Source organism: Pristiophorus japonicus, chromosome 1 (assembly GCF_044704955.1).
Source record: "Pristiophorus japonicus isolate sPriJap1 chromosome 1, sPriJap1.hap1, whole genome shotgun sequence".
Classification (NCBI taxonomy): Eukaryota; Metazoa; Chordata; class Chondrichthyes; family Pristiophoridae; genus Pristiophorus; species Pristiophorus japonicus.
In genome coordinates, this window is record NC_091977.1 from 273,603,523 (window position 1) to 273,625,158 (window position 21,636).

Consider the following 21,636-nt stretch of genomic DNA (forward strand, 5'->3'; position numbering starts at 1 on the left):
TAAAGTGTGACCTTAGTCTTTTATTGCAGGTCTCCAGAGTGTCTCTCCAACCTGTGCGGCCTCCTTAAATACCTGTGCTCCCAAGGGTTTATGGGATCCCTTGGGGCTCCAGCGGATGAGCCCTCTGGTGGCTGTACAGAGTAAATACAAGTTTACATATATAACAATATCTCTCCTCACACCTGCTCAATGCTCATTACCCAGCCTTCCCTCTCTATGCACTTCCTCACCTCCCCACATATCCATCCACCATTGACACTCACTCCAATCCTTCCACAATGTGATGCACCTGTCTCATGGTCACCCTCATTGAATGTACTACACCCATTGAGTGAATACCTCACTTTCACTCACTCACAGATCTGTTCTTTTGGCCTTTGTAGGAGAAGAAAGCACAAAAAACAAGGGAGAGGACTGGAGGTGGCCCGACACAAATAGTCTAGCTAACAGCTGCAGAGGAGGCCCTGGGGATAAGTCGCACATTTGTGTCCACTGAGTTGGAGATGGAGAGACAGGGAGCTTACAGATACTTTTGGGGAGATATTGGGCTCCTTTGCATCTTCCGTTAGTGCCTCTGGGGTGCAACCGGACACGGCAATAACATCGACTCTGTGACTGACTCCACACAGTATGGTGTTGCAGTAACTGCTGTGACTTTAGTCCTTTATTGTGTAACTCCAGAGTGGTGGGCAGCCTTTTATACTCTGTCTCACAGGTACTTTCGGGTCTCCCACCACAGCGCCCCCTGTGGCGCATCATTGTAACTATACATTAAATGTACCTGGACAATACATAACAGACTCCTGCCATATTCGGCGGCAGTACGGCATTGCGCCCCGATCTCCTTCACCCAGAGATCATGATGTCATCGGCGTGCACATTGCCCCAGTAGTGCCCTGGACCCAAACTTGCATTCTTCCTCCTGCAACATCGCCAGGTGAAAACTGAAGAACATGTCCATTGGGAGGCTGGGCACTTCGGGAGCAATGCTTGAAGGTGAGGTGGCCAAGGTAAGTGAAACATTTATTTTCCGATCTCTGTTTCCTGCCCACAATCGATCAGTCCGTCACTCCGCTGCAGTGCATCATGGTGATTGGGCTGGATCACGGCTGCTGTCGTTGCCCAGGTACGTTCTTCTTGTGCAGAGCATTCAGCAATGGCCCTTCCCTTTAAGGGAGGGAAGGAGCCTTACAACGCGGCAGCGCTACATGGCCCAGTGTACAGTGCTGCTCCACTCACTGCCCCGCCTGCTGTTGATTCCGCTCCAGGAAGGAAGTGGTGTGCTTGATTTAGCGCTCCACTTCCTTCCAGGAGAGCAACCGCCGAATGTTTTAAAAGTTGAAAAACATTAGCGCCTGCCGCTAATTTTTCAAACTGTTAAAATTAAGCGCCCCAAACAGGGCACTGCCCAATTTCTTCCCCCTGGTGACTGAATTGCAAATCACTCTGACACACATATGCTAACTTTATTTCATCAATGACTGAACAACAATAACAACTTGTATTTATCTAGCAACTTTAATGTAGTAAAACGTCCCAAGGTGCTTCACAGGAGCGATATCAAACAAAATTTGACACCAAGCCACATAAAAAGAAATTATGGCAGATGACCAAAAGCTTGTTCAAAGAGGTAGGTTTTAACGAGCATGTTAAAGGAGAAAAGAGAGGTAGAGAGGTGGAGAGGCTTAGGCAGGGAGTTCCAGAGCTTGGGGCCCAGGCAACAGAAGGCACGGCCAACAATGGTTGAGCAATTATAATCAGGGATGTTCAAGACGGCAGAATTAGAGGAGCGCAGATATCTTGGAGAGTTGTGGGACTGGAGAAGATTACAGAGATAGGGAGGGATGAGGTCATGGAGGGATTTGAAAACAAGGATGAGAATTTTAAATCCGGGAGCCAATGTAAGTCAGCGAGCATAGGAGTGATGGGTGAATAGGACTTGGTGCGAGTTAGGACACAGCAGCAGAGTTTTGGTTGACCTCAAGTTTACGTCAGGTAGAATGTGGGAGGCCAGCCAGGAGTGAGTTGGAATAGTCAAGTCTAGAGGTAACAAAGGCATGAATGAAGACTTCAGCAGCAGATGAGCTGAGACAGGAGCAGAGTTGGGCGATATTCCGGAGCTGGAAATAGGCGGTATTAGTGATGCCATGGATATGTGGCCGGAAGCTTATTTCAGGGTCAAATATGACACCAAGGTTGCAAACAGTGTGGTTCATCTTCACACAGATGCTAGGGAGAGGGATGGAGTCAGTGGCTACTGAACGCAGTTTGTGGTGGGAATTAAAGACAATGGCTTCGGTATTCCCAATATTCAATTGGAGGAAATTTCTTCTCATTCAGAACTGGATGTCGGACAAGCAGTCTGACAATTTAGAGACCGTGGAGGGGTTGAGAGAAGTGGTGGTGAGTCATCAGTGTACATGTGGAAACTGACTCCGTGTTTTCGGATGAAGTCGCCAAGAGGCAGCATATAGATGAGAAATAGGAGGGGGCCAAGGATAAATCCTTGGGGGACACCAGAGGTAATCGTGCGGGAGTGGGAAGAGAAGCTATTGCAGATAATTCTCTGGCTAAAATTAGATAGATAAGAATAGAACCAGGCAAGTGCAGTCCCACCCAGCTGGACGACGGAGGAGAGGCGTTGGAGGAGGATGGAGTGGTCAACCGTGTCAAAGACTGCAGACAGGTCGAGAAGGATACAGAGTTTACCATTGTTGCAGCACATAGGATGTAATTTGTGACTTTGATAAGAGCTGTTTCGGTACCGTGGCAGGGGCAGAAACCTGATTGGAGGATTTCAAACATGGAGTTGCGGGAAAGATGGGCACGGATTTGGGAGGCAACAACACATTCAAGGATTTTAGTTCATGAACTATGAACTATTAACTATAATTGTCGAGATCATTACCTTGCCACGACTAAATCATATCCCTGCCTTTGTCTTCCAGGGTTTTCATGCATAGAACAATAGTTGCTGGAATAGTTGCTCGGAGGACCTCATTCCTTTTGAATGTGCACCACCACAGGACATGAAACCATGAACCAGCATAAGCACTGCCACATTGGTGGACCCACTCAGATAGTTAATTGGGTTTTCACCTGCTGATTAACAGTTCAATAGTGAGCACGATCAGGCACTGGTGGCAGGTACAGCTGTTGAGAGCCTTCATCGGTGGGAGTAATCCTCTTCAAGCAATGCTCACTGATGCTGAAAGCTGGGGTGGTCATCATTGAGAAGGAGAAGGTACACATACATCAGCAACTTAGCGAGTCACTGATAGACGTGTCAAGCACAATAGTGGAGAGGCTGGAACAATTCAACTCGAGCAGTAGTGGATTGGTTGCACAGGGAAATGTGGGAGTGTCTGCCACGGAGAGCGGTTGCATCCGTGGAGCTACAAGCACAGCACGCAAATGAGTCCATGCACACCATGATCTCGGCCGTGTTGACTTTGGATGCCAGCACGTCTGCTGCCTTAAACAGACACCTTATTCTTGGCCTTACAACACGTCACTGATCTTCACCAAACTGGTCTGTAATGAGGCACTGGTCCAGGATAGGGATGGTGCCAAAAAGGGGATATGGAAGTGGGAACTCCACTCAAAGTGCTTCCCTGTTTCCCCCATCCCAGCCAGTACCCGACCTGCTGCCTCCTCTCCCGATGGCCGAGTCTGCCCCTGCAGAGGTGCAGACATCTTACCCCCAAATGTGAACTCGTTCTTTCAGTTGTTTAACGCTGAACATCAATACATACTGGTGTAGGGGAGGACAAAAACCACCTCTTTTTACCCAGAAGGAAAAGGGCTGTGGGATCTGTCTGTGCTGCGATGTGAATTGAAACCGAGACAGTTTGACCTTGGCAGAGCAGTGATTGGACGGGAGAGGACACCGGAGGGCAGAGTCAGCCCGAAGCATGGGGCTTTCAAGCCAATGGGAGAGCACTTGCTCGAAAACTGTGGGACTGACTCATCGCCATTATCGGGCTATTGTCTTCCCCATGTTTACACTATGGAAGGAAATTATGCAGACCTTCAGAAAACTAGGGAACCCAAAACAAACCAAGGGCCTACACAATGGCTACAGGAGGCCAACCCAATCAACACCCATTCAAACCTTGAGTAGGTTAACATCAGTGGGAAAAAACCCCGCAATAATCTAAAACTGCTGCATTTTTCAAAATCACAAAGTCCACCAATGGGAAGGATCGATTTCAGCAGGAGAGGCGGACTGGATAATCTGGCTATAAAAAGGGGTTTCTGATGCATTGTGTGTGGTTCCCTGCTCTCGTGATCCAACAACCAGCAAGCCTCTCGACACTGAAGGAAAACCAATGTCCGAAGACACCGAAGATAGAAGAAACAAACCACCAGACTGCAGAAGGCACAGTAGTGAGTATAACCTCTGGTCCCCAGAACTCCCAACTCAGTTAGGCCAGGAAAGGTGGGAGGTTGGGCATTGTACTGCTAAACTTGTGCAAAAATTTTCGTTGTGTCCATTTAGTGGGATTTAGGGGGATTGTTTTGTTGGTGTATTGCTGTTTGGTGAGATACACCTTGTCAAATAAATTGGAAGCCTAAGATCCTCTTGGAATCACCTTGTCTCAGTTCTATTGTATTACATCTCCTGATCGTGAGTCTTATGTCAGAACAGTGTAAGGGAAGCTAAAAGCACCTCGAAAACACTCAACTGTGTGTCACAGGCTAGGGAAGAAGGGGTTAGGAGTGTTTGACACTCAAAGGTGCCTCACAGGCTAGGCATAAGCTGTGGGGACGCACGAATCTCAAAACCCCCTTCATAAGCTGTGGACACAGTCTCTCCAGGGGTGCTCTTGCAGCACTCAGGGTACCTCACAGGCCAGGCATAAGCTGTGAGGTTAGAAGCCCAGAGAGAGACACTCAAGGCATAACAACACTCCCCGAGAACCCCTTTTACTGGGACTCATTGGGTAGATGTGCAATGGTGGATGCGTGGATGAAGGACTGTAATGGGTGGGAAGGGAGGGGGAGGATGGTGGTGGTAGTGTTGCTGGTGGTGGTGGCTTTAATTTGTCATTTGTTCCAGTCTGAATAATTAACTGAACCTACTAGTTATGAAGGCATCCCAGGCATCCGGCAGCAATGTACATGACTGGTCTGATATTGGTGCCCCATCTTCATATTCCTCCTCCTCCTCTTCAATATTCTCCTCAACAGAAGATGCCTGATGAGCAACTTGGTTGCCCTCCACCTGTAACCCTCAGGACACAGCACACCACTGTGATTCTGGGCACCCTCCCTGCCGAGTACTGAAGAGCACCTCCAGACCAATCTAAGAATCTGAAGGCTTGCCGATGACTTGCTCAATGACACAACTGGTGGTCAATGTCGCCCTCCTGCGCCTCATTGCTGGAGTTTCTCACACGTGTCATGAGCCAAGTTTGAAGGGGCTGTCCCTTGCCTCCTACGGGCCAGCCCTTAAGTCTGGTTCTTGGAATATTGGACGGCCACAGTATGAAAGCATCATGACAGCTCCCAGGGAATCTGGTGCACAGCTGCATGAATCTTTTCTTGTGCTTGCAGATGGAATAGAAACATAGAAACATAGAAAATAGGTCCAGAAGTAGGCCATTCGGCCCTTCGAGCCTGCACCACTATTCAATATGATCATGGCTGATCATGCAACTTCAGTACCCCATTCCTGCTTTCACTCCATGCCATTTGATCCCTTTAGCCGTAAGGGCCACATCTACCTCCCTTTTGAATATATCTAACGAACTGGCCTCAACAATTTTCTGTGGTAGAGAATTCCAAAAGTTCACAATCCTCTGAGTGAAGAAGTTTCTCCTCATCTCGGTCCTAAATGACTGTGACCCCTGGTTCTGGACTTCCCCAACATCGGCAACATTCTTCCTGCATCTAACCTGTCCAGTCCCGTCAGAATGTTATATGTTTCTATGAGATCCCCTCTCATTCTTCTAAACTCCAGTGAATATAAGCCTACTCGATTCAGGTTTTCTCCATATGCCCCGGGAATCAGTCTGGTGAACCTTCGCTGTACTCCCTCAATAGCAAGAATGTCATTCCTCAGGTTAGGAGACCAAAACTGCACACAATACTCAAGGTGCGGCCTCATCAAGGTCCTGTACAACTGCAGTAAGACCTCCCTGCTCCTATACTCAAATCCTCTTGCTATGAAGGCCAACATGCCATTTGCCTTCTTCACCGCGTGCTGTACCTGCATGCCAACTTTCAATGACTGATGTACCATGACACCCAGGTCTCGTTGCACCTCCCCTTTTCCTAATATGTCACCATTCAGATAATATTCTGCCTTCCTGTTTTTGCCACCAAAGAGAATAACCTCATTTATCTACACTATACTGCATCTGCCATGCATTTGCCCACTCACCTAACCTGTTTAAGTCACCCAGCAGCCTCTTAGCATCCTCCTCACAGCTCACACTGCCACCCAGTTTTGTGTCATCTCCAAACTTGGAGATATTACATTCAATTCCTTCGTCTAAATCATTAATGTATATTGTAAATAGCTGGGGTCCCAGCATTGAACCTTGCGGTATCCCACTAGTCACTGCCTGCCATTCTGAAGAGGACCCGTTTATTCCTACTCTTTACTTCCTGTCTGCCAACCAGTTATCTATCCACGTCAATACATTACCCCCAATATCATGTGATTTAATTTTGCACATTAATCTCTTGTGTGGAACCTTGTCAAAAGCCTTTTGAAAGTCCAAATACACCATATCCACTGGTTCTCCATTGTCCACTCTACTAGTTGCCTCCTCAAAAAATTCTAGAAGATTTGTCAAGCATGATTTCCCTTTCATAAATCCATGCTGACTTGGACCGATCCTGTCACTGCTTTCCAAATGCGCTGCTATTACATCTTTAATAATTGATTCCAACATTTTCCCCACTACTGATGTCAGGCTAACCGATGTCTATAATTCCCTGTTTTCTCTCTCCCTCCTTTTTAAAAAGTGGGGTTACATTAGCTATCCTCCAGTTCATAGGAACTGATCCAGAGTCTATAGACTATTGGAAAATGACCACCAATGCATCCATTATTTCTAGCACCACTTCCTTAAGTACTCTGGGATGCAGACTATCAGGCCCTGGGGATTTATCGACCTTCAATCCCATCAATTTTCCTAACACAATTTCCTGATTAATAGGGATTTCCTTCAGTTCCTCCTTCTCGCTATACCCTCGGTCCCCTAATATTTCCGGAAGGTTATTTGTGTCCTCCTTAGTGAAGACAGACCAAAGATTTGTTCAATTGGTCTGCCATTTCTTTGTTCCCCATTATAAATTCACCTGATTCTGACTGCAAGGGACCTATGTTTGTCTTCACTAATCTTTTTCTCTTCACATATCTATAGAAGCTTTTGCAGTCAGTTTTTATGTTCCCTGCAAACTTAACCTCATACTCTATTTTCCCCCTCTTAATTAAACCCTTTGTCCTCCTCTGCTGAATTCTAAATTTCTCCCAGTCCTCAGGTTTGCTGCTTTTTCTGGCCAATATATATGCCTCTTCCTTGGATTTATCACTACCCTTAATTTCCCTTGTTAGCCACGGTTGAGCCACCTTCCACGTTTTATTTTTACTCCAGACAGGGATGTACAATTGTTGAAGTTCATCCATGTGATCTTTAAATGTTTGCCATTGCCTATCCACTGTCAACCCTTTAAATATCATTTGCCAGTCTATTCTAGCCAATTCACATTTCATACCATCAAAGTTACCTTTCTTTAAGTTCAGGACCCTAGTCTCTGAATTAACTGTGTCACTCTCCATCTTAATGAAGAATTCTACCATATTATGATCACTCTTCCCCAAGGGGCCTCGCACATCAAGATTGCTAATTAATCACACAACACCCAGTCTAGGATGGCCAGCTCTCTCGTTGGTTCCTCGACATATTGGTCTAGAAAACCATCCCTTATACACTCCAGGAAATCCTCCTCCACCACATTGCTACCAGTTTGGTTAGCCCAATCTATATGTAGTTTAAAGTCACCCATGTATCCTTATAGCACGCATCCCTAATTTCCTGTTCGATGCCATCCCCAACCTCACTATTACTGTTGGTAGTCTGTACATAACTCCCACTAGCATTTTCTGCCCGTTGGTATTCTGCAGCTCTACACATACAGACTCCACATCATCCAAGCTAATGTCCTTCCTTACTATTGCGTTAATCTTCTCTTTAACCAGCAACGCTACCCCACCTCCTTTTCCTTTCTGTCTATCCTTCCTGAATATTGAATACCCCTGGATGTTGAGTTCCCAGCCTTGGTCACCCTGGAGCCATGTCTCCGTAATCCCAATTTCATCATATCCGTTAATAGCTATCTGCGCAGTTAATTCATCCACCTTATTACGAATGCTCCTCGCATTGAGACACAGAGCCTTCAGGTTTGTTTTTTTTATATTCTTTTTCCTTTTAGAATTATGTTGTAATGTGGCCCTTTTTGATTTTTGCCTTGGATTTCTCTGCCCTCCACTTTTCCTTATTTCGTTTCTATCTTTTGCTTCTGCCCCCATTTACTTCCCTCTGTCTCCATGCATAGATTCCCATCCCCCTGCCATATTAGTCGAAACCCTCGCCAACAGCACGAGCAAACACTCCCCCTTGGACATTGGTTCCAGTCCTGCCCAGGTGCAGAGCGTCCCACCTCCCCCAGAACAGGTTCCAATATCCCAGCATTTGAATCCCTCCCTCTTGCACCATTCCTCAAGCCACGTATTCATCTTAACTATCCTGCTATTTCTACTCTGACTAGCACTCGTATCAATCCTGAGATTATTGCCTTTGAGGTCCTACTTTTTAATTTAATGCCTAGCTCCCTAAATTCAGCTTTGAGTACTGTTGAGGGGGATGACTCATCAGGGGAGGGCAGCAGCAGCCATGTTCATGGGACCATGGCTGGCTCTGCTGCACAGGCGGGCAGGAAAAAGTGTGGGAGAGCGATAGTGATAGGGGATTCAATTGTAAGGGGAATAGATAGGCATTTCTGCAGCCGCAACCGAGACTCCAGGATGGTATGTTGCCTCCCTGGTGCAAGGGTCAAGGATATCTCGGAGTGGGTGCAGGACATTCTGAAAAGGGAGGGTGAACAGCCAGTTGGCATGGTGCACATTGGTACCAAAGATATAGGTAAAAAAAAAGGGATGAAGTCCTACGAGACAAATTTAAGGAGATAGGAGCTAAGTTAAAATGTAGGACCTCAAAAGTAGTAATCTCAGGATTGCTACCAGTGCCACGTGCTAGTCAGAGTAGGAATCACAGGATAGCTCAGAAGAATACGTGGCTTGAGGAGTGGTGTGAAAGGGAGGGATTCAAATTCCTGGGGCATTGGAACCGATTCTGGGGGAGATGGGACCAGTAAAAACCGGACGGTCTGCACCTGGGCAGGACCGGAACCAATGTCCTCGGGGGAGTGTTTGCTAGTGCTGTTGGGGAGGAGTTAAACTAATATGGCAGGGGGATGGTAACCAATGGAGGGAGACAGAGGGAAACAAAATGGAGACAAAACCAAAAGACAGAAAGGAGATGAGGAAAAGTGGAGGGCAGGGAAACCCAAGGCAAAAAACAAAAAGGGCCACTGTACAGCAAAATTCTAAAGGGTCAAAGTATTATAAAAAGGCAAGCATGAAAACTCGGTGCCTCAATGCAAGGAGTATTCAGAACCCAGGAGAGGGCTCTGAGCAAGTTAGAATGGGTGAGAGTGCAGATGAACAGGACCCCAAGAAAGAATGCAAAAGGCAGGAGGCAACAGAGCAGAGTAGCACTGGGGTAAGTGTAAACCACAAGGTGAATATGTATGAATATAAAGGGGCTGCAGGAGGGGTCAAAACTAAAAATCATGGTTTAAAAACTAGTATTAAAACACTCTACCTAAATGCACACAGCATTCGAAATAAAGTAAATGAGTTCACGGCACAAATCATGACAAATGGGTATGATTTGGTGGCCATTACAGGAACTTGGTTGCAGGGTGGCCAAGACTGGGAATTAAACATACAGGGGTATCTGACAATTCGGGAAGATAGACAAGAAGGGAAAGGAGGTGGGGTAGCTCTGTTAATAAAGGAAGATATCAGGACAGTTGTGAGAGATGATATTGGCTCGAATGAACAAAATGTTGAATCATTGTGGGTGGAGATTAGAGATAGTCAGGGGAAAAAGTCACTGGTGGGCATAGTTTATAGGCCCCCAAATAATAACTTCACGGTGGGGCGGACAATAATCAAGGGAGTAATGGAGGCATGTGAAAAAGGAACGGCAGTAATCATGGGGGATTTTAACCGACATATCGATTGGTCAAATCAAATCGCACAAGGTGGCCTTGAGGAGGAATTCATAGAATGCATACGGGATTGTTTCTTAGAACAGTGTGTTACAGAACCTACAAGGGAGCAAGCGATCTTAGATCTGGTCCTGTGTAATGAGACAGGAATAATAAATGATCTCCAAGTAAAAGATCCTCTCGGAATGAGTGATCACAATATGGTTGAATTTGTAATACAGATTGAGGGTGAGGAAGTAGTGTCTCAAACAAGCGTACAATGGTTAGACTACAGTGTGATGAGGGCAGAGTTGGCTAAAGTATACTGGAAACACAGACTAAACGGTGGCACAATTGAGGAACAGTGGAGGACTTTTAAGGAGCTCTTTCATCGTGCTCAACAAAAATATATTCCAGTGAAAAAGAAGGGCGGTAAGAGAAGGGATAACTAGCCGTGGATAAACAAGGAAATAAGGGACAGTATCAAATTAAAAACCAATGCGTATAAGGTGGCCAAGGTTAGTGGGAAACTAGCAGATTGGGAAAATTTTAAACGACAGCAAAGAATGACAAAGAAAGCAATAAAGAAAGGAAAGATAGATTACGAAAGTAAACTTGCGCAAAACATAAAAACAGATAGTAAAAGCTTTTACCGATATATAAAACGGAAAAGAGTGACAAAAGTAAATGTTGGTCCCTTAGAAGATGAGAAGGGGGATTTAATAATGGGAAATGTGGAAATGGCTGAGACCTTAAACAATTATTTTGCTTCGGTCTTCACAGTGGAAGACACAAAAACCATGCCAAAAATTGCTGGTCACGGGAATGTGGGAAGGGACGACCTTGAGACAATCATTATCACTAGGGGGGTAGTGCTGGACAGGCTAATGGGACTCAAGGTCGACAAGTCCCCTGGTCCTGATGGAATGCATCCCAGGGTATTAAAAGAGATGGCGGAAGTTGTGGCAGATGCATTCGTTATAACCTAACACAATTCTCTGGACTCTGGGGAGGTACCAGCGGATTGGAAAGCAGCTAATGTAACGCCTCTGTTTAAAAAAGGGGGCAGACAAAAGGCAGGTAACTATAGGCCGGTTAGTTTAACATCTGTAGTGGAGAAAATGCTTGAAGCTATCATTGAGGAAGAAATAGCGGGACATCTAGATAGGAATAGTGCAATCAAGCAGACGCAACATGGATTCATGAAGGGGAAATCATGTTTAACTAATTTACTGGAATTCTTTGAGGATATAACGAGCATGGTGGATAGAGGAGTACCGATGGCTAGAAACATAGAAACATAGAAAATAGATGCAGGAGCAGGCCATTCAGCCCTCCTAGCCTGCACCGCCATTCAATGAGTTCATGGCTGAAAATGAAACTTCAGTACCCCCTTCCTGCTTTCTCGCCATAACCCTTGATCCCCCGAGTAGTAAGGACTTCATCTAACTCCCTTTTGAATATATTTAGTGAATTGGCCTCAACTACTTTCTGTGGTAGAGAATTCCACAGGTTCACCACTCTCTGGGTGAAGAAGTTTCTCCTCATCTCGGTCCTAAATGGCTTACCCCTTATCCTCAGACTGTGACCCCTGGTTCTGGACTTCCCCAACATTGGGAACATTCTTCCTGCATCTAACCTGTCTAAACCCGTCAGAATTTTAAACGTTTCTATGAGGTCCCCTCTCATTCTTCTGAACTCCAGTGAATACAAGCCCAGTTGATCCAGTCTTTCTTGATAGGTCAGTCCTGCCATCCCGGGAATCAGTCTGGTGAATCTTCGCTGCACTCCCTCAATAGCAAGAATGTCCTTCCTCAAGTTAGGAGACCAAAACTGTACACAATACTCCAGGTGTGGCCTCACCAAAGCCCTGTACAACTGTAGCAACACCTCCCTGCCCCTGTATTCAAATCCCCTCGCTATGAAGGCCAACATGCCATTTGCTTTCTTAACCGCCTGCTGTACTTGCATGCTAACCTTCAATGACTGATGTACCATGACACCCAGGTCTCGTTGCACCTTCCCTTTTCCTAATCTGTCACCATTCAGATAATAGTCTGTCTCTCTGTTTTTACCACCAAAGTGGATAACCTCACATTTATCCACATGATACTTCATCTGCCATGCATTTGCCCACTCACCTAACCTATCCAAGTCACTCTGCAGCCTCATAGCATCCTCCTCGCAGCTCACACTGCCACCCAACTTAGTGTCATCCGCAAATTTGGAGATACTGCATTTAATCCCCTCGTCTAAATCATTAATGTACAATGTAAACAGCTGGGGCCCCAGAACAGAACCTTGCGGCACCCCACTAGTCACTGCCTGCCATTCTGAAAAGTACCCATTTACTCCTACTCTTTGCTTCCTGTCTGACAACCAGTTCTCAATCCATGTCAGCACACTACCCCAATCCCATGTGCTTTAAACTTTGCACATTAATCTCTTGTGTGGGACCTTGTCGAAAGCCTTCTGAAAGTCCAAATATACCACATCAACTGGTTCTCCTTTGTCCACTTTACTGGATACATCCTCAAAAAATTCCAGAAGATTTGTCAAGCATGATTTCCCTTTCACAAATCCATGCTGACTTGGACCTATCATGTCACCATTTTCCAGATGCACTGCTATGACATCCTTAATAATTGATTCCATCATTTTACCCACTACTGAGGTCAGGCTGACCGGTCTATAATTCCCTGTTTTCTCTCTCCCTCCTTTTTTAAAAAGTGGGGTTACATTGGCTACCCTCCACTCCATAGGAACTGATCCAGAGTCAATGGAATGTTGGAAAATGACTGTCAATGCATCCGCTATTTCCAAGGCCACCTCCTTAAGTACTCTGGGATGCAGTCCATCAGGCCCTGGGGATTTATCGACCTTCAATCCCATCAATTTCCCCAACACAATTTCCCGACTACTAAAGATTTCCTTCAGTTCCCCCTCCTTACTAGACCCTCTGACCCCTTTTATATCCGGAAGGTTGTTTGTATCCTCCTTAGTGAATACCGAACCAAAGTACTTGTTCAATTGGTCTGCCATTTCTTTGTTCCCCGTTATGACTTCCCCTGATTCTGACTGCAGGGGACCTACGTTTGTCTTTACTAACCTTTTTCTCTTTACATACCTATAGAAACTTTTGCAATCCACCTTAATGTTCCCTGCAAGCTTCTTCTCGTACTCCATTTTCCCTGCCCTAATCAAACCCTTTGTCCTCCTCTGCTGAGTTCTAAATTTCTCCCAGTCCCCAGGTTTGCTGCTATTTCTGGCCAATTTGTATGCCACTTCCTTGGCTTTAATACTATCCCTGATTTCCCTAGATAGCCACGGTTGAGCCACCTTCCCTTTTTTATTTTTACGCCAGACAGGAATGTACAATTGTTGTAATTCATCCATGCGGTCTCTAAATGTCTGCCATTGCCCATCCACAGTCAACCCCCTAAGTATCATTCGCCAATCTATCCTAGCCAATTGACACCTCATGTGGTGTGTTTAGATTTCCAAAAGGCATTCGATAAGGTGCCACACAAAAGGTTACTGCAGAAGATAAAGGTACGCGGAGTCAGAGGAAATGTATTAGCATGGATCAAGAATTGGCTGGCTAACAGAAAGCAGAGAGTCAGGATAAATGGGTCCTTTTCGGGTTGGAAATCGGTGGTTACGGATTGGTGCTGGGACCACAACTGTTTACAATATACATAGATGACCTGGAAGAGGGGACAGAGTGTAGTGTAACAAAATTTGTAGATGACACAAAGATTAGTGGGAAAGCGGGTTGTGTTGAGGACAGAGAGAGGCTGCAAAGAGATTTAGATAGGTTAAGAGAATGGGCTAAGGTTTGGCAGATGGAATACAATGTCGGAAAATGTGAGGTTATCCACCTTGGAAAAAAAAACAGTAAAAGGGAATATTATTTGAATGGGGAGAAATTACAACATGCTGCGGTGCAGAGGGACCTGGGAGTCCTTGTGCATGAATCCGAAAAAGTTAGTTTGGTGCAGCAGGTAATCAGGAAAGCGAATGGAATGTTGGCCTTCATTGCGAGAGGGATGGAGTACAAAAGCAGGGAGGTCCTGCTGCAACTGTACAGGGTATTGGTGAGGCCGCACCTGGAGTACTGCGTGCAGTTTTGGTCACCTTTCTTAAGGAAGGATATACTAGCTTTGGAGGGGGTACAGAGACGATTCACTAGGCTGGTTCTGGAAATGAGGGTGTTACCTTATGATGATAGATTGAGTAGACTGGGTCTTTACTTGTTGTAGTTCAGAAGGATGAGGGGTGATCTTATAGAAACATTTAAAATAATGAAAGTGATAGACAAGCTAGAGGCAGAGAGGTTGTTTCCACTGGTCGGGGAGACTAGAACTAGGGGGCACAGCCTCAAAATACAGGGGAGCCAATTTAAAACCGAGTTGAGAAGGAATTTCTTCTCCCAGAGGGTTGTGAATCTGTGGAATTCTCTGCCCAAGGAAGCAGTTGAGGCTAGCTCATTGAATGTATTCAAATCACAGATCGATAGATTTTTAACCGATAAGGGAATTGAGGGTTACGGGGAGCAGGCGGGTAAATGGAGCTGAGTCCACGGCCTGATCAGCCATGATCTTGTTGAATGGCGGAGCAGGCTCGAGGGGCTAGATGGCCTACTCCTTTTTCTAATTCTTATGTTCTTATGTTCTTATGTACCTCATCCCATTTTTTTACCTATATCGTTGGTACCTATATGCACCACGACAACTGGTTGTTCACCCTCCCCCTCCAGAATGCCCTGTAGCTGCTCTGAGACATCCTTGACCCTTGCACCAGGGAGGCAACATATCATCCTAGAGTCTCGATTGTGGCTGCAGAAACGTCTATCTATTCCCCTTGCAATAGAATGCCCTACAACTATAGCTCTCCCACTCTTTTTCCTGCCTTCCTGTGCGGCAGAGCCACCCATGGTGCCATGAACTTGGCTGCTGCTGACTTCCCCTGATGGGCCATCTCCCCCAATAGTACCCAAAAGTGGTATATCTGGTTTGCAGGAGATGACCGCAGGGGACCCCTGCCCTACCTTCCTTCCACTGCTCTTCCTGATGGTCACCAATTCTCTATCTGCCTTTGTAACCTTTATCTGTGGTTTGACCAACTCACTAAACAAGCTATTCACGACATCCTCAGCATTCTGTCAGGAGCTGCAGCTGGACATACTTCCTGCACACATAGTAGTCAGGGACACTGCAAGCGTCCCTGATTTTTCACATAGCACATGAGAAGCATGACACAGGTTTGGGCTCTCCTGCCATGACTTAACCCTTAAATTAACTGAATTTGGCAACAATGCCGAAGGTTTCTTACTGATAAGAAAAAGATAAAGAAAAAATAAACCATCCAATCACCTATCCGCTTGGCTGTGACGTCACACTTTGATTTCTTTTTACTTCTTTGTTTTACCTTTGGCCTCGATCTCCCTCTCCTGGCGTGTGTTGCTCCTCCGACTTATCAGGGCCCCAATCTCCTGGCATAAAATCCCTTGATATTGATATAAGTTCCTGCTTCATTTGGTGATCCTCAGATTGCCACATGAATGCAGTCAATGGCACCCTGTGCCTGTGGGAAGCTCGCCAGAGAGGTGAATATGCGTGCCTGCTCATTCTGGCTAGCTTCGTCGCAGAGGAAATTGACATAAGTCGACACCCTGGCAAGCAACCCATCAGTGACCTGTCATATACAATTATATGTAGCTGACTGAAAGACATTCATGATGCCTCCGGTGGCACCCTGGAAGGAGCCAGCCACAGGCAAAGCAATTGAGGGAGGTGCTGGCTTTGACAGAAAATGCAGGCCACCATGTTTAGCAAGGAGCAGATCTTGATGAAGGAGGCTGCAGATGTCAGCGGCCATCTGCCATGTCAATCTGAGTCTGCCAAAGCACTGCTCTTCGGATAGGTCAAGACAGCTGAGCATCAGTCAGTACCCGCTGTCACGTGGGTAATGCCTCCTGCGACCTCGGTCCCTCTGTTGCGCTCGTCTCGCTTATGTCCCTCCCTTGCCTGTGCACCTCCCTCCTGTGCCCAACCCCCTGTGCCCCTCCCCCTGTGCCCATCCCCCTGTGCCCCTCCCCTGTGCCCCTCACCCTGTGCCCCTCCCCCTGTGCTCCTCACCCTGTTCCACTCCCCCTGTGTCCCTCCCCATTGTACACCTCCCCCTTGTACACCTCCCCCTAGTGCCCCTCCTCCATGTGCCCATCCCCCTGTGCCCCTCCCCCTGTGTCTCTCCCCTGTGTCCCTCCATCTGTGCCGCTCTCCTGTACACCTCCCCCCTGTGCCCCTCCCCTCTCTGCCCATCCCACTGTGCACCCTCCCCCCTGTGACCCTCCTCCTGTGCTCCTCCCCCTGTACACCTCCCCCTGTGCCCTCCCTCCTGTACACTTCCCCCCATTCCCTACCCCATGTGTACCCTCCCCTGTACACCTCCCTCTCTGTGCCCCTTCCCATGTGCACCCTCCCCTGTACACCTCCCCCCTGTGCCCCTCCCCATCTGCACCCTCTCCCCTGTACACCTCCCCTAGTGCCCTCCCTCATGCACACCTCCCCCTGTGCCCCTCCCCCTGTGCCCCTCGCACCTGTGCCCCTCCCCCTGTGCCCCTCCCCCCGTGCCCTCCCTCCTGTACACCTCCCCCCGTGCCCCTCCCCATGTGCACCCTCCCCTGTACATCTCCCCCCCTGTGCCCCTCCCCATGTGCATCCTCCCCTGTATACCTCCCCCCCGTGCCCCTCCCCATGTGCACCCTCTCCCCTGTACACCTCCCCCTGTGCCCTCCCTCCTATACACCTCCCCCCGTGCTCCTCCCCATGTGCACCCTCCCCTGTACACCTCCCCCCCGTGCCCCTCCCTATGTGCACCCTCTCCCCTGTACACCTCCCCCTGTGCCCTCCCTCCTATACACCTTCCCCCATGCTCCTCCCCATGTGCACCCTCCCCTGTACACCTCCCTCCCTGTGCCCCTCCCCATGTGCACCCTCCCCTCTGTACACCTCCCCCCCTGTGCTCTCCCCCTGTGCCCCTCCCCTGTGCACTTGCTGATCCCACTGCGGTACGTCATCACTGCCATGGATGGTGATTGTCTTCCTCGTCTGATGTCGAGTTGAAAATATTCAAGGTGCCTCCCATCCTGCCGGTGTCCATGTGAAAGTTTCCAAACTTCTCAAAAACCTCCGTGTTGACAGGAACTCTCTGTTAAACATTTGCCAGAGGGAACGGATCAAGCAGCTGTAAGCTCTGAGCGTTGATTGAGTTCGGGCAATCTGAACTTTACTGACCGCCCCTGAAACACGCCTCCTTTTCACTGGCATGTTTCCCGAAGCCCGGGAAATCCATACTTGAGGCGTTAAATTCAAAAGACTGTCCAATTCATTTGAAAATCGTTTTATTTCCATGTTCTAATGATGTTAATGGCTGTGTGAATCACCAACCCATCTACACTCATGAATGCGCTGCCTCTGGCGAGCAGGTCAGTTGCTCGCAGCCAAACGCACCTCAGTTAAACCTGGAAATGGGCGCATTGAAGCCAGGTTGCAGACGTGCTTCTATGTTCTTCTATTTTTAATTCTCACCCAACCTCAACCCAGCCATTCTTGGGGGTTAAAGTTCCCCCAAAGTCTCCAAATTGAAAGGCAGCCTGAAGCAATCACAGCATGAAAGAACGAGACTCTCCAAGTAAATCTTCATTTGTAGAAGAACAGCAGAGTCTGTGACCAGCCGATGTTTGCTGGGTGATTTTGCAATCCCTTGCTCCCATTGAGGTCGCCACATTTGAAGTGACTGCAGGTCAGAGACAGAGATTACAAAATTGTAGCTCCCGACTCTTTGGCCTGCACTGTCTATGAACACAACTCCATACCGACCTGACTCCAGAGACAAATGGAGTGAGAGTCGCTGTTTTTTTGATTTAGAGTAGAACTTTTTAGCAATGGAGCGAAGTATAACTGCTTTGCACAGACATTAGTTACAGTGTGAATGCAGCCTTTCAGCCCAGTCCTTAACTAACATTGTACTTGTGCTTCCCCAAATATGCATGCTGTGCCATTCTTAGATATGTCATCTGCGGGATGAAAGGAAAGCTAGCTGGAGTGGACAGGCTCATCCCTTTCATAATCCTTCAGCATAACATCTAATGAAGCGAGAAACATAGAAACATAGAAAATAGGTGCAGGAGTAGGCCATTCGGCCCTTCTAGCCTGCACCACCATTCAATATGATCATGGCTGATCATTCACCTCAGTACCCCTTTCCCGCTTTCTCTCCATACCCCTTGATCCCTTTAGCCGTAAGGGCCATATCTATCTCCCTCTTGAATATATCTAATGAACTGGCATCAACGACTCTCTGCGGCAGGGAATTCCACAGGTCAACAATTCCTGAGTGAAGAAGTTTCTCCTCATCTCAGTCCTAAATGGCCTATCCCTTATCCTAAGACTATGTCCCCTGGTTCTGGACTTCCCCAACATCGGGAACATTCTTCCCGCATTGAACCTGTCCCGTCCCGTCAGAATCTTATACGTTTCTATAAGATCCCCTCTCATCCTTCCATTCAACTCCAGTGTATAAAGGCCCAGTTGATCCAGTCTCTCCTCATATGTCCATCCAGCCATCCCTAGAATCAGTCTGGTGAACCTTCGCTGCACTCCCTCAATAGCAAGAACGTCCTTCCTCAGATTAGGAGACCAAAACTGAACACAATATTCCAGGTGAGGCCTCACCAAGGCTCTGTACAATTGCAGTAAGACCTCCCTGCTCCTATACTCAAATCCCCTAGCTATGAAGGCCAACATGCCATTTGCCTTCTTCACCGCCTGCTATACCTGCATGCCAACTTTCAATGAGCAAGCTAAAGGACATTAATGGCAGCATGAACATACTCTTATTCTTTTCAGTGTAAAGGATAAATGCATTTAAGGGCAGGGAAGAGAAGAAACTAGGGAACAATGAGCATGTATTAATGTACATATATATTCATGAGAAACTCAATAGAAACCTAATATAGGCATTGGAAAATTAAATAATACTTGACGTCACAGTCAAGCAGTGACTTGACCACATTATTTATTAGCCATTTTCTTAATGAATCATAAAATCCACAGGAATATAAGATTATTTGCGGAGAGTTATGTATATAATTTTGATTTTGACTTATGAAGCTGGCTATAAATAATTGGCAATGTTGTTGCTGGTGGTTATATGGTCAGTCGTCTCACTGGAGGCAATGAAAATCATAAGAACATGAAAACATAAGAAATATGAGCAGGGGTAGGCTACTTGGCCCCTCGAGCCTCCTCCGCCATTCAATAAGATCATGGCTGATCTGATCCTGGGCTCAGCTCCACTTCCCCGCCCGCTCCCCAAAACCCTTAACATTCAAAAATCTGTCTATCTCCATCTTAAATATATTCAATGACCCAGCCTCCACAGCTCTCTGGAGCAGAGAATTCCAAAGATACACGACCCTCTGAGAGAAGAACTTTCTCCTCATTTCCGTTTTAAATGGGCGACCACTTATTCTGAAACTATGCCCCCTAGTTCTAGATTCCCCCACTAGGGGAAGCATCCTCTCTGCATCTACCCTGTCAAGCTCCCTCAGAATCTTATACTTTTCAATAAGGTCACCTCTAAGTCTTCTAAACTCCCATGAGTTTGGGCCCAACCTGCTCAATCTTTCCTCATATGACAACACCTTCATCTCTGCAATCAACTTCGTTTACCTTCTCTGAACTGCCTCCAATGCAAGAATATCCTTCCTTAAATAAGGAGACCAAAACTCCTACCAACAGTTGTAGCAGGACTTCCCTACTTTTATACTCTATCCCCCTTGCAAAAAAGGCCCTCATTCCATTTGTAGTCCTAATTACTTACTTTTACCTGCATGCTAACTTTTTGTGTTTCATGCACAAGGACCCCCAGATTCCTCTGAACCACCGCATTTTGTAATCTCTCCCCATTTAAATAATAATTTGCTTTTTTATTTTTCCTACCAAAATGGATCACCTCACATTTTCCCACATTATACTTTTTGTCCACTCACTTAGCCTGTCCATATCCCTTTGAAGATGTTTTGTGTCCTCTTCACAACTTGCTTTCTCACCTATCTTTATATAATCAGCAAATTTGGTTGCATTACACTTGGTCCATTCATCCAAACCATTAATATAAATTGTAAATAGTTGAGGCCCCAGCACTGATCCCTGTGGCACCCCACTAGTTATAGAGTTTGCCAACCTGAAAATGACCCATTTATCGCAGCTCTCTGCTTTCTGTTAGTTAGCTAATCCTCTAATCCATGCTAATATATTGCCCCCAACCCTGTGAGCTATTATCTTATGCAATAACCTTTTATGTGGCATCTTATCGAATGCTTTCTAGAAATCCAAATATACAACATCTACTGGTTACCCCTTTATCCACCTTGCTTGTTACATCCTCAAAGAACTTGAACAAATTTGTCAAACATGACTTCCCTTTCATAAAACCATGCTGACTCTGCTTGACTGCATTATGATTTTCCAAATGTCCTGCTACTACTTCCTTAATAATGGACTCCAGCATATTCCCAATGATAGATGTTCGTCTAACTGGTCTATAGTTTCCTGCTTTCTGTCTCCCTCCTTTCTTAAATAGGGGCATTACATTTGCGGTTTTCCAGTCAGCTGAGACCTCTCCAGATTCCAGGGAATTTTTGTATATTACAACCAATGCATCCACTACCTCTGCCGCCACTTCTTTTAAGACCCTAGGATGCAGGCCGTCAGGCCCAGGGGACTTGTCCACCTTTAGTCCCATTAGTTTGCCTAGGACTTTTTCTCTGGTGAAAGTGATTGTTTTAAGTTTCCCCCCTCCCGCCAATAGCCCCTTGATTATCAATTATTCGGATGCTTTTAGTGTCTTCTACCATGAAGAATGATACAAAATATTTGTTCAAAGTCTCCACCATTTCTGTTTCCCATTATTAATTCCCCAGTCTCATCCTCTAAGGGACCACCATTTACTTTAGCTACTCACTTCCTTTTTATATACCTGAAGCTCTTACCATCTGTTTTTATATTTCTTGCTTATTTACTCTCATAAGCTATCTTCTCTCTCTTTATCATTTTTTTTGTCGTCCTTTGCTGGTTTCTAAAAATTTCCCAATCCTCTGGCCTTCTACTGTTCTTTGCATCATTGTATGCCTTTATTTTCAATTTGATACCATCATTTACGTCCTTCCTCAGCCACCGATGGTTCATCAGTCTTTCTTTCTCACTGGAATATATCTTTGCTGAGAGTTATGAAATATCTCCTTAAATGTTTGCCATTGCTTTTCTACAGTCTTACCAT